The sequence below is a fragment of the Rhinatrema bivittatum genome, chromosome 3, assembly GCF_901001135.1.
Source record: "Rhinatrema bivittatum chromosome 3, aRhiBiv1.1, whole genome shotgun sequence".
Taxonomy (NCBI): domain Eukaryota; kingdom Metazoa; phylum Chordata; class Amphibia; order Gymnophiona; family Rhinatrematidae; genus Rhinatrema; species Rhinatrema bivittatum.
In genome coordinates this window covers 410,118,542-410,131,447 of record NC_042617.1, presented here as the reverse complement: position 1 = coordinate 410,131,447, position 12,906 = coordinate 410,118,542, and the positions used below count along the sequence as shown (strand labels likewise).

The following is a 12,906-nucleotide window of genomic DNA, read 5'->3' as shown; positions in this document are numbered from 1 at the left end:
GCCAGTCCCGGTGCTCCAACGCCAAGGCCTCGCATGGCGTTCTATATGGCCAGCTGCATGCACCTCTCCAACTCCTCCTCAAAGTCACAAATGCCAAGACTGACTGGGATCAAGGAGGTGACACCACATCCTCTTTGGAACAGAGAGAAGGATCGGTAGTGGGCACTGGGACTGGTAGAGGTGGTGGTGAACCCCTGGAATCAATGGAGGACTGGCTCTCCTCAGCACGGAGTTGCTTCAGGGGCATCACAGCTAAAGCTGGGCCATCTCCACACCCAGCACCATGCATTGATGGGGACCAATGCAGATGCTTCTTCAGTTTCCCTTGATGCTTGGATCAGTCCTTCCATGGTGGAAGATGTTGACGATGATGGAACCAAAGGCTTCACTGATGTCGATGGCTCGATGGTCAGTGGTATGGCTCCGAGGTTCCTTAATGTTGATGTCTCCAAAACTGATGAATTGGTCATGGCCAGCTCAAAGAATTGATCTATCTTGTCGAGCCAGTCCTTACGCCCTACTGGGGTCAGCTGGGCACATTTACTGCAACCCCAGATGTCAAGTGATGCTCCCAGGCAGAAGACACATCTATCATGGGGATCCGTGATAGACATGGTCCTTGTATACTGATGGCATTGCTTAAAACTGGACAAGGATGACTGCCGGCAATAATGTAAGCGGGACGGAAGTTCGGTGTTCGAGCTCCGCGGCTCCCCTCAGAAATTCCCCAGCAAAAAAACCCCACAAAAACCGGCAATTTCAATGCGCTTTTGCTCCGAAGGGCTTCTCATAGGTCTGTGCCCACACTGGAGATTTTTTTTGAGTGCCACAGGTGGCATGCGGCAGCGGCCCACAAGGAGTGGCGTGGAGTGGCGGCAAAGCACGGTCAAAATGGTGGCCGCAACGGAGGCCCTTAAACTGCTGGCAGCAATCTCTGAAGAGGTACTACAGCAGATCTCCCAGAGTGTCTCTACAGCGCTGGATGCGTGTCTAATTAAAATTCAAGCTTCGATGGATGACTTAAAGGGCACTCTGGAGGGGCAAGCGAAGTGGCTGGACCAGGCAGAACATGTACTTTCTGATTATGGGGACCAGCTGGTGGACTCAGAGCGCCAGCTGGCAGATCTCCAGGCCCAGCAAAAAGAACTCCTGTATAAGTTGGAAGACCAAGAGAACAGAGGCAGGTGCAACAACCTTAAAATAATTGGGCTGCAGGAGGGTGAGCTGATAAATTTCGTGGAGACGTGGCTCCCTTTTAAACTGGGCCTGGTGCTTCAAGACAATAAACTGCATTGTGAACGGGCTCATCGGGTGGGTCCACCACATGAGGCACCGGCCAGACCTAGACCGATTATGGCACGCATCTTCAATTGGGCACACAAAATTCAGCTGCTCCGTGCCTTCCGCCAGCAACCCTCGGTGGAATATCAAGGTCACAAAATACTGCTCTTCAATGACTTCTCTGCAGCCATGGCAGCACAGAGGAAGCAAATGTCACTGGCCTGTTCAGAGCTTCATAAACGGGGAATACATTTTGCCTTCTTATACCTGGCGAAGCTGAGGGTGCACCATGACAATCGTGTGCTCTACCTTATGTCAAAGGAGGAAGCTTCAACCTTTCTGGCAAAGCAATATAATCCTGGAGCGGTTTAATCTCATCTGAGAACTCGGTGAAAGGCCACAGCACGTGCAATTTATATTGCGTGTGGACAGGGACAGGTGGTCCGCCACCACAAGGGGATGGGGTCCACAGTTTAATTCATCCCTGGTTACTGCACGTGCTGAGTTGTTGGCGTTGGTTATTACAGTTTCCTGTTTTTGAATTTCACAGTGCCAGGTCAGATGAACCTTATGGCACAGCAGAGCTCATGGACTTGGCCTGGCGGGACTGAACACTATGGTTGCTATACAGGTTATACGGTAGTCTTAAGCTGAGTGAACCAGGAGGGGGGTACCTATCTACGGTTGGAAGGTATGGCTCCAGATCGGGAAGGTCCCCGGGCCTCTTGGGGCATGTGTGTAGTATGCATGGGGGTATGGTTGTGGAACACAAGGTGTGTGTGGGGGGGGGGGGGGGGGGGGGGGAAGGGATGGAGACAAGGGAATAAGCACATGGGTTTTGGCTTTGCCGGATCTGGGGACTCAGGCTGGGGAGCCCCAGGACCACTCTGTATTATGTTTAAAGCCTGGGGCAGAGGCCCCTTTGTTTTGGCAATGCATGTGTAGTGATCATGGCAACAGTTAAAATCACGTCTCTTAATGTGGATGGTTTCCACTCCCCAATAAAGAGGACCAAATTGCTTATGCTGCGACGCCAGCACTCACAGGTAGGGTTTCTCCAAGAGACGCACCTTACAGATGTAGATCATAGGAAACTAAAACGGGATTGGGTGGGGCAGTGTATATATTCCTCTTTTTCCGCTCGAAAGCGGGGCGATGCCATTCTCATATACAAAAAACTGCCCTTTCAGCTTGCGCGGGTATGCCATGACTGAGAGGGAAGATATGTGGTAGCTGCTGGGGTCCTCTACCAACAGCGGGTAGCGTTTTGCAATATATATGCCCCTAATTTATATTCCCACAAGTTTTTTACTGGGTTGGTGGGCGTATTGACAAGCTTTCCTGGCCATACCTTGGTGGTAGGGGGAGATTTTAATACGGTTGTCAGCAAACAGCTTGATTGCAAACCATCCAAGCCTGTCGCTGCCAATGACCCCTACTCAGGCATAAAATTTCCTATGCTAAGAACTCCAACTGCTTGATCTGTGGTGGGTTTTACATCCCAATGAGTTATCCGCACCAGTCGTATTCCCGCTTGGACTACTTGCTAGTCTCTAGTGCCACGTTTGCCGGGGTAGTAGACGCCACTATTGGAGTCATTTCATTCTCAGACCATGCTCTGGTGACCCTCACTTTGAAGGGCGAGCAGGGACCTCAGGGCCCTTTTTCATGGTGCATGCGACCTGAGCTACTTCTTGATAAACAGTTCCATTCTTACTTACAGACTCAGAGGAAGGAATATCTAGAGTTAAACGCCTCCCCTGAGATTTCTCCAGGACTGCTGTGGGAAGCCGGAAAGGCAGTGATGCATGGCCATATTATAGCCTATGTTGCTAAGGTGAATCGGCAGCGCAATGCAGAAATTCTACGTCTTACTGGAGTGCTTAAAAAGGCACAGCATCAACACATGGCCACCATTACACTGGCTGCTAAAATCCTGGAGGACAAAGCACGAGAAACACTTAACTCTTTAATACACCAAAGAGCTTCTAAATCATTAAAGTATTACCAATATCAACTATATAAGTACGGTAATAGAGCGAGCAGAATGTTAGCAAATTTAGTGCGGCCTCGAAATCAAAGATCAGCTATCACTGGCATCCGGGGGCAGGACAGAACGCATAAGAATACAGCAGCGGATATTTCAGCACGGTTTCTGGACTATTATAAAACGCTATAAGCTAAACAGCTTCCTGATCCTGCCGCCACAGAGCGTTTCTTGCAGGGGCTGACTTGGCTGCGCCTGTCTGCGGAGCAGCTAGTAGCGCTGAATAAGCCTATTATTTATTTATTTATTTATTTTTTGTTTTTTTATACCGATCTTCCTACATTAGATGCAAATCAAACCGGTTTACAAATAACAAAAACTTGCCAGACGGCCTTACATGGAACAATGAACATTTAAGCAACTTTAAGTAATAGTCAATGAGAAGAAAAACTAAATATACAATTTAAATTACATAGTAATCAAGGTAAATAAGAATTGGATTGGATTACATAGTAATGAAGGTCATAAGTGATAAAAGTCCAGTAAATGTATAATACAAAATTTGTTGTTCTTGTACTAGGCTTAGTTAGGGAGCAGGTAAGTATAAAAAAGGAGTGGGGAAAAGCAGAAGACATAAATGGAATGAGATATAATGAAATAATAATAACATAAAATAAATAAAATAAAAATAAATCAAAAAATAAAATAAAAGGGAAAGTCGAAAGAGTGACTAAAGGGTCTCTTCAGAGGGAACCAGAATAAATGAAAAAGACTAAGATTAATAACAGATCAAAACATATAAGGGAGAGAAATAAACAGAGAAGTGTAGTAAGATATGTAGAGAAGGCTTTAAGCTAACAAGATGGTTCTGGAAAGGCAAGCTTGAATAACCAAGTTTTAAGTTTTTTCTTAAAGGAGATAGGGCAAATCTCCTGTCGGAGGTCAGGAGGGAGAGTGTTCCAGTTAGAGGGACCAGCGGTAGAAAAGGCCCTTTTTCTTAGAGATGTTTTAGCTTGAGGGACGAAGAGGGTATTAAGGTAAGCTCTTCTCAAAGGTCTGGTGGAGTATTTAGGGCGAATCTGGAAAGTGAGATCGAGTGGGGCAAGATTATGTAAGTTTTTGTGTATGATGGTTAGTACTTTGTATATAATTCTATATTTAATGGGGAGCCAGTGGAGGTGGTACAGGATTGGAGTGATGTGATCCCTCTTTTTTGTATTTGTCAAAATCCTGGCAGCTGAGTTCTGTAACATCTGTAGTGGCTTTATAGTAACAGCAGGGAGTCCGAGCAACAAAGAGTTACAGTAATCGATTTTAGTGAGTAAGATTGATTGAAGAACCAAACGGAAATCATAAAAGTGTAGAAGGGGTTTAAGTTTTTTAAGGACTTGTAATTTGAAAAAGCATTCTTTAGTTGTATTGTTAACAAATCTTTTAAAGTTGAACTGGTTGTCTAAGAGGGTGCCTAAATCTCTTACGTACGAAGAATTTTTGAAATAATCAGGTATTGTTGAAGGGAAGGTAGGAAGAGAGTGGTTATCAATCTGAGGTTGAGCATTTGGGAGAGAGGTTGTTTCACTAATAAAGAGATTTGCATCATGAGAGATGATTAGGAATTCCGTCTTGTCTTTGTTGATGACTAGGTTAATCTTGAATAGGAGAGAGCTGATTTCCTGAAAGCAACTGTCCCAAAAGGTGATGGTTTTTTGTAAAGACTCCTTGATGGGGATGATAATTTGGATATCATCCGCGTATATGTAATGCTTGATTTTCATCTTAGTGAGGAGGAGGCAGAGAGGAAGTAGATAAATGTTAAAGAGGGTTGGTGAAAGGGCAGAGCCTTGTGGAACACCCAATTTGGAACTGATTGAATGTGATTGATTATTATTGATTTTCACCTTGAAAGATCTATTATGAAGGAAGGAACGGAACCAATCTAAGGCAGAGCCCGATATGCCAATATCCTTGAGTCTGTCTAGTAGAATTGAATGGTTGACCGTATCAAAGGCAGCCGAAAGATCAAGTAGAATCAGGAGGTGCGATTGTTTTTTCTCCATGTTCACAATGATGGAGTCTGTGAGCGAGATCAAAAGTGATTCCGTGTTTAGAGATTTACGAAAGCCATATTGTGATGGTGATAGAATCTTGTGGTCCTCCAGGAATTCTGTGAGTTGTTTATTAACTATTTTCTCCATGATCTTGGTGATGAAAAGCAGGTTGGCTATGGGGCGGAAATTTACTGGGTCAGAATTTGAGAGGTTGGGTTTTTTTAGGAGAGGTTTCAAAATGGCTTGTTTCAGAGAATCAGAAACTAGTCCTTGGGTTAACGAACAGTTGATGATTTTTGCAATGGGCTTGGCAATGGTATTTGGAATTGAAATGAGGAGGTTTGATGGGATGGAATCTAGAGGATGAGATGAGGGTTTAAGTTTTTTCAAAATATTTTCCACTTCAAGAGAGGAGGTGGTTTCAAAGGAGTCTAACTTAGCAGTTGTCTGTGGTAATGGTGTCGTCTGATGAAGGTTATAGAAGGGTTGGTTGTAGTAAACATATTAGTGACACAGATGTATATGCTGTGATACAGGGATTGAAGGTGGGGAAGGCGGCGAGCCAAGATGGGCTAGGGTCCGAATCTTACAAAATTTTGAAATTCCAACTTCTGTCCCTGTTGTCCAAGTATTATAATGAGCTGCTTGTTACTAAAGAGCTCCCTGCCGAGGCTAATCGCTCGGTCATTGTGGTCCTGCCAAAAAAGGACAAGGATCCTCTAAAGGTTAGCTCGTACCGACCTATATCTCTGATTAATGTTGATGTTAAGATCTTAGCGGCCATATTTGCCGCGCACTTAAACGGGATTTTACCTGCCTTAATTGACCCCGATCAGACAGACTTTATTAAAGGGCAACAGGGAGTCTGGAACGTGAGGTGCCTTATTGCGGCCCTTAGCTACCTCCCCACGACAGACGTCATGATATTGAGTTTAGATGCCGAGAAAGCCTTTGATTCCATATCGTGGGAATATTTGTTCTGTGCCATGCGTCAATATGGCTTCTCAGGACCGTTTGTGACATGGCTTGAAACGCTATATCATAATCCTAGCGCTCATATTTTGCTGCATGGCGCCCTTACGGACCCCTTTGACTTACAGTGTAGCGTATGGCAGGGCCGCTATCGCCACTATTATTTGTACTGGTGGTAGAACCCCTAGCTCTCCGTTTGCAGGGGGAGAAGGAGTTCTGGGGACTCAGCATTAGCAACCACCCCTTAAAAATAGCACTTTTCGCCGATATTTCGTTGTTTGTGGGACGCCCGCGCCACAGTATTCCGGTGATTATCCATATTTTTGAACAATTCTGGAGTATTGCAGGGCTGAAGATTAATTTTTCGAAATCTGAGGCCCTAGCATTGGACCCAGCGCTACCACAGTCATGGGGGGGACCTTTCCATTTGCATGGGTCCCTGGCAAGCTTCAGTATTTGGGGGTCTGGATCCCCAGAGATTTGGGCCTAATGTATGAATTAAACCTATCTGCTGTCATTGGCAAAGTACAGACGCAATTATTAACATGGCGACCTCTCCCACTCTCTCTGTTTGGCAGATGCGCATTAGTAAAAATGGTACTTCTCCCCAAAATTCTTTGTGTGTTGCATATGCTCCCATGTTGGCTGTTAGCGATTTAAAGCGCCTATGATCCTGCATCTCCAAATTTCTGTGGCGGGGCAAGGCTGACCGTATTAAATACACCACTCTTGAACGTCCACGACAGGCAGGGGGCTGTGGGATGCCAGATTTTCGGCTCTTCAATGTCGTCTGTCAACTGAGATTTGTGAGACAGTGGCTGACAGATACTTACTGCTATTGTGAGAAGGGGCTATTGAGCAGAATGACGGCACCTTGGTTGCCGCTTTGTTTGTTACATCTACAGCCCTCACAACCGCGCACCTTGGACTTCCCCAGACGGCTGATGAATCCATGTATTCGTGCTTGGAGGTGACTGAGGAAGCTCCAGGGTCTGGCGGGCACCACCTCATTACTGATGCTGTTATTGGGTAACTTGGAATTTTTGCCTGGCCAGGACTGCAGCGGCATCTTTCAGCATTGGGCCAGTCATGGGGTCGTGTTCACCTTTCACTTATATGACTCTGAGTCCCATAACATTCTGGACTTTCAAGGATTCTGTCTAAGGATTATTACCTGACAATCCGTCAATTCTTTGCATACCTACAAGCTCGCCACTATCTGCAGTTTCTCTCGTGGACAGCGGAGGTGGTAGCTGCGGAAACAGACTATGCAACAAAAGTTTGATGCAGTTTGTCTTACTAACACTATTTCAGGATGGAAAATCCTAGGTCAGGCTTGCAAGGCACGCGACTTCCTGCAACCACTGGTGCGCCGGTGGTCATCCATCCTGACCTGGGATATGACGGTGGATATGTTGAACTGCTTTAAAATTATGCATGTCAATAACCCGGATGTAGGGCTTCGTGAGCTGCAGCTCCGGATTCTCCATCTGACCTATTATGACGACCGCCATTTCAGGATGGGCCTCACCGACTCTCCGCTCTGCATCAAATGTGGCCTGGAGGAGGGATCTTTGCTACACTGTCTCCTGCAATGCCGGACGCTTACACGGTTTTGGGAAACTGTGCTGGACACCATCACCCGATGTACCAGTATTGCCACACATCTCAGGCAGTATTCTGATAAACCATCCTTTTCGTATGCTGCCCCCAGGTAATCTTTCCAAGGCAAAGTTTGGGCGTATGGCCGCCCTATTGGCATGACACACTGTCTTGTCTGTGTGGGTGGAACCGGCAACATCGCCCTCCGTAGTGGCCTGGCATCATAGGATTGCAGTGTTTCTGCAATTGGAGCGCATGGACTGCATTTCCGGAAGCCACAAACGGGATAAGAGGTACAAGGAGTGCTGGCAGGCGTGTTTTGCTTTGCTACCCAAGGATCTACAAACTGGACTGTTGGAAGTTGGTTATACCATACTATGGGAATGAATTCCCTGGTCTCGGGGGGATGGGAGGGAGGGGGGCTGCTACTGTCTGTTTGGGGCCGTATGTCTGACCGCAGGGGAGGACAACTGGTCTGAATGTGGATGATGTGGTGTGTATGTTTGGGATGATAGTAGGGGGATGTGTCTAATACTTGGGATGGTAGGTTGGGAGAGTGGGGGGTTACTAAAAAAAGAGGAAGAGCAGGGATTGCATTATAAGAACATAAGAAATTGCCATGCTGGGTCAGACCAAGTGTCCATCAAGCCCAGCATCCTGTTTCCAACAGAGGCCAAACCAGGCCACAAGAACCTGGCAATTACCAAAACACTAAGAAGATCCCATGCTACTGATGCAATAGCAGTAAACTTGATTAATAGCCATTAATGGACTTCTCCTCCAAGAACTTATCCAAACCTTTTTTGAACCCAACTACACTCGCTGCACTAACCACATCCTCTGGCAACAAATTCCAGAGCTTTATTGTGCGTTGAGTGAAAAAGAATTTTCTCCGATTAGTCTTAAATGTGCTACTTGCTAACTTTATGGAATGCCCCCCTAGTCCTTCTATTATTCTAAAGTGTAAATAACTGAGTCACATCTACTCGTTCAAGACCTCTCATGATCTTAAAGACCTCTATCATATCCCTCCTCAGCCGTCTCTTCTCCAAGCTGAACAGCCCTAACCCTCTTCAGCCTTTCCTCATACGGGAGCTATTCCATCCCCTTTATCATTTTGGTTACCCTTCTCTGTACCTTCTCCATCACATCTATATCTTTTTTGAGATGCGGCGACCAGAATTGTACACAGTATTCAAGGTGCGGTCTCACCATGGAGCGATATAGAGGCATTACGACATTTTCCGTTTTATTAACCATTCCCTTCCTAATAATTCCCAACATTCTGTTTGCTTTTTTGACTGCTGCAGCACACTGAGCCGATGATTTTAAAGTATTATCCACTATGATGCCTAGATCTTTTTCCTGGGTGGTAGCTCCTAATACGGAACCCAACATCGTGTAACTGCAGCAAGGGTTATTTTTCCCTATATGCAACACCTTGCACTTGCGTTTCAGCTGATTGGTTTGCGCTCTTGTTACTGTTTGACATACTAAATATTTGTTGTGACATGCCCTTGCTGAACTGATTGTACTACACAGTTATGTCTGGCGCATGAATGCATTATTCTTGCTGACAATAAAAACTATTTTGAAAAAAAAAACAAAAAAAAAAAACTGGACAAGGATTATGTCGTCATGAAAGAAAAGGAATGCAATGTCAAAATTGATGGTGGTGGCTTTCGATGGCCTGTGGGCACCAAGCTAACCGCCGTTCTGGGGTACTGACTTTGAAATGAAACTTACCAAAACCATCGAAAACCCTGGCTAAGGCAATAAGAGGAGAATTGCAGGAACCTTGCGTTGAATGCAATTCTATACAATCAAAACACAGCAAAAACATGCCCAAAACTTCTTGTAGAAGCTGAAAGAGAGATATATTGCCTGCTGGAGCATGCTCAAAGAGGCTCAGTCTACAAACTTTGACGTATGTTTTCCATGCTGGGCTCCATTGGATGATGTCACCCATGTGCGAGGACCATGTAGTGTGGCCAGATCAGTAGTTATCATGGAGCTGAAAAAGCTTCTTTATTGCTGCTACTCCTAACACTAAGTTACATCAAGTGTTTTGTGCACATTCTCTCCGTCTTACATAGCCTGCAGATAAGACCGAGGCTTCAATGACTCAAAGGAGGAGGCTCAGGGAGGAGAAAGAAGAAGAGGTGCTGCATAAAGCAGGGCCAAGCCAAGCCATCTATGACCTGATGTTGCCTAGTAATGATCAAACTCCAGGACTCATACTGTAGCTCAGAAGAGGCATGCGTGATTACATATACTCTCAAAAAGGAGTTCCAACACATTTAAGAGACACGCTGGTGTATCTTGTTGCTATAAGGTGCTAAGAACAAACCCAGGTGCAGGCTGAGATCGGAGTATCAGGTAGTGGTAACTTTTCCGTGGCAGACCTGATCAGGTCTGAATGCATACTAATTGGAAAACACTGCTCTAGTGGCTGCAGGGGACGCAAGAGTCAATCAAATATAAAGACATACATAAATAAGAAACACCTTTAAGCCTCCCTCTCTGTGAGGCATCACAAGTAACAAAGAATGTACATGTGGAACTAATAATTGAGATTTTTGAAAGAAAAATGGTGCATATAAATTACAGAACACAAAAGTTATAATACTCCTGGGGGCATTCTGCGCAAAAAATTAAAAAATTCTGCAAAATTCTGCATATTTTATATTAAAGACTGTGATGTGTATTGTGTTATTTTAAGTAATTAATTTTAAAATGCAATACAGAAAATGTATTACTCAAAGATGCAGAGTTTTAAATATTTTGAACAGAATTCCCCTAGAAGAGCAGCCCTACCACCTCTCTCTCTACTCCCTTGGACAGACCTCTTTCACTCTGCCCTCCACTATCTCTCCCCTCCATGCTCAAGGCCTTCCATTCTATTTCCACCCCCCAGCCCTCCACTCTCACAGCTTGACCCCTTGCTCATTCAGGCCCTCACACAGGCTTCCTCTATCCCTCTCTCACACACATTCATAGGCTCCCTCTCTCTCTGTCGCATGCGCACACACACACCCTCACAGAGACTCCCCCCCCAATACATACACAGACCCCGACTCACACATACAGGATCCCAATTTCTCACTCATGTTCACATATGCACACAAGCACCCTCACAAGCACCCTGCCTCTCTCACACAGGCTCACGAGTTTTCTTGCCTCTTATGCTAGGCGCTCTCTGCTGCTGGGCCTGATGATCTTTGCCACTCCGCTTCCGGCCAGCTGCTGCCCCAGGCCTGATATTTGCCACAAGCAGGACAGACTCTGCTCGCAACCAACTGCTGCTTCAGGCAGGACTCCACTTGCTCGCAACAAACAGAGCCTTTCTCCACACTGGATAAGAGCTAGCTGCAAAATGATAGAATACAGCTAAGATGTAGTAAAATTCCATAGTGCAACAATGGATGCAACTTCAAAAACTCAGGTGTCCAAAACAAGTGGCTTACCCGGTGAATAACATTAAGTTTGGCCGGATGCTGCGGAGTGATGGACAGCTTTTTTTTTTTTTTTATTAGCTGTGTACAAACAGGTGCAAAGGCTCTCCTTTTAGCTGAGACCTTTACAGAGAAATCTTGAAATATTAAGATTTTATTTTTACATATATCGATCGGAGGATTTTCTGTATGCACAAAGGACCTCCATTTTATGAGCAAAATTAACAACTTTGCAATAACCACACAGGGTCTGTTTGAATTAGTAGAACATGAGTCAAGTCTGTGAACACTTTCAAGAGCCCAGACTAACCAGTAGTAGCAAGCAATGATTTCAGCCATTGTTCCAGAGTTTCACGAAGAAAGGCATTTGAAAGGGACTCGGGAAACCCCAGAAAATGAAGGTTATTGCAACACGATCGGTTCTACAAATCATCTAAGTTTAACTAAAATAACTTTATATTTTAGCCATTCAGTTTGATTTGACTCCAAGCTCCGGACATGGTCTTTCATGTCAAAGACTTATTTTCTATGTCATTAAGCTGCTTGGTTACATCTCTAAATTGTACAGTAAGTGTGTTAAGTTTTTGGTATATCATATCAAACTTCTCTCTGAGAACGGCTATCATCGCCATGACGTCTCTACCCTGTGTGCACTCTCCACTGAAGTGGGGCCTGCCTTGGCACCATTGGTCATCTTGCCATCGGCGACCTTGGTCCTGTCCTCCTTCTTCCTTGTCGATGAGGTGGAAATAGTGAACCGCCCCTCCCCCAAAAAAAAGCCAACAGCAGAAAAGTATGAAAAATAGATTCAAATACGTAATGCAGCAAAATAGGAGGGTCAGCATTTGTGTGCAGTCGTGGCTTCTTCGCTCTTTTCATGGCCGACTCTACCACGACAGAGGCTTGAGGCAGCTGCATCATGATGTAAAATGACGACTCACACATCCTAAACTTGAGGTCTGTCTTGCACGAGGTTGACGCTTCTGAGAAGGGAAGTTGCCATGCCCTGGTCATCAATTCGTCTAAAACCGCGTGCAACGGTAAACTCGGTCGGCTCCGCCGGTGACTCAGAGATCTTAAGGATTCCCAGCACCTTCTTGGTTTCCACATTAAGAGTACTTCCCACCTTCTCCACGAATTTAGAGTAGGAGAGATCCTCTGGTAGGGAAATGGGTCGAAGCTGTTTTTCCGGGGGGTCTGACGGATACCCCGTTGAGGAATACGAGGATGAGGCGAACGAGTCATATGGGGATACTTCCCGTGGTTGGTCCAACGAGGGAATCATGGCCAGCTGATCGACTTCTTCCCTGTTTGGAGGTAGTGTTATCCAGGGAGTTTGCACCCGCTGACCGTGGCTTTCTTCAAGCGAGGATAAGAACTGCATCAGCACTTGCAATATATCTGTGTCACTGCCTGAACAGCCGGAGATCCCTGTTCCCCGAGGGCGGGTTCCCTTGAGACCCCTCTGGGAGGTACTGCCACCAACAGTATCTCTGAATCTGGCCCTCTTGGACATACTATCTCACGATATACAGGTGGCCCCCATTTATTCCTTTTCTCT

General features: G+C 45.5%; 1 protein-coding gene across 2 annotated transcripts in view; it reads right to left on the bottom strand.

Annotated features, from left to right (window-relative positions):
- RAB23 (RAB23, member RAS oncogene family) overlaps window positions 1–12,906 on the bottom strand; it is a 116,201-nt gene that overhangs the window by 95,575 nt on the left and 7,720 nt on the right. The window contains exon 1 of one of the 2 annotated variants that reach the window (XM_029595681.1): window positions 11,071–11,254. The exons of the other annotated variant lie outside the window; for it this stretch is intronic. The gene's annotated coding sequence lies outside the window, so the exon portion shown is untranslated. Of the gene's footprint in view, window positions 1–11,070; window positions 11,255–12,906 lie in introns of those variants that run through there. 2 annotated transcript variants of the gene reach the window in all.